This window comes from Penaeus monodon, chromosome 21, assembly GCF_015228065.2.
Source record: "Penaeus monodon isolate SGIC_2016 chromosome 21, NSTDA_Pmon_1, whole genome shotgun sequence".
Lineage (NCBI taxonomy): Eukaryota > Metazoa > Arthropoda > Malacostraca > Decapoda > Penaeidae > Penaeus > Penaeus monodon.
The window spans coordinates 14753587-14754134 of NC_051406.1; positions in this window are offsets into that span (position 1 = coordinate 14753587).

The window sequence follows — 548 nt, forward strand, 5'->3', positions numbered from 1 at the left end:
CCTTATGTTCAGTCTTTTCGTCACAGATTCTTTCACTTCACATCTCTTTAAATCTTCTTCCTTATACCCCCCCCCCTTTTTTTTTCTTATCCTATGAAATATAATCTTCTGCTTAATGAACCATCTATCTCCAGCGTAAGCAATAAAATTAATATCAGCTTCGATCATTTATTGAGTGAAGCACAATTCGGTGATTTATAGTAAACAGATATTCGATAATACGTAAGTTTATCATCGTTACTGATTTATTTCCACTTATCGATTTCTCGCTGTCTGTTTATGGTTTCGTTTTTTTTTCGCTTTGCTTTTGTTTACGCATTCTATCTCCTTGTTTATTATCTATCGATTATTTATTGCTTCGTATCCGCCTAATTCATCACGATCTTGCTCCGTGTTGCTCGTTGGTATTAATATTTGTTTGTTTTCTTCCCTCCTATCGGCGCACCTGTGTTATCTCTTATCTCGGACGCAGCGCCCTGGCCTCTGCCGCTCTGCGCTCGCTCGGACGCCGCTCTCTGGGGCTTGGCTGAGGTCTGTTCAGCTATAGC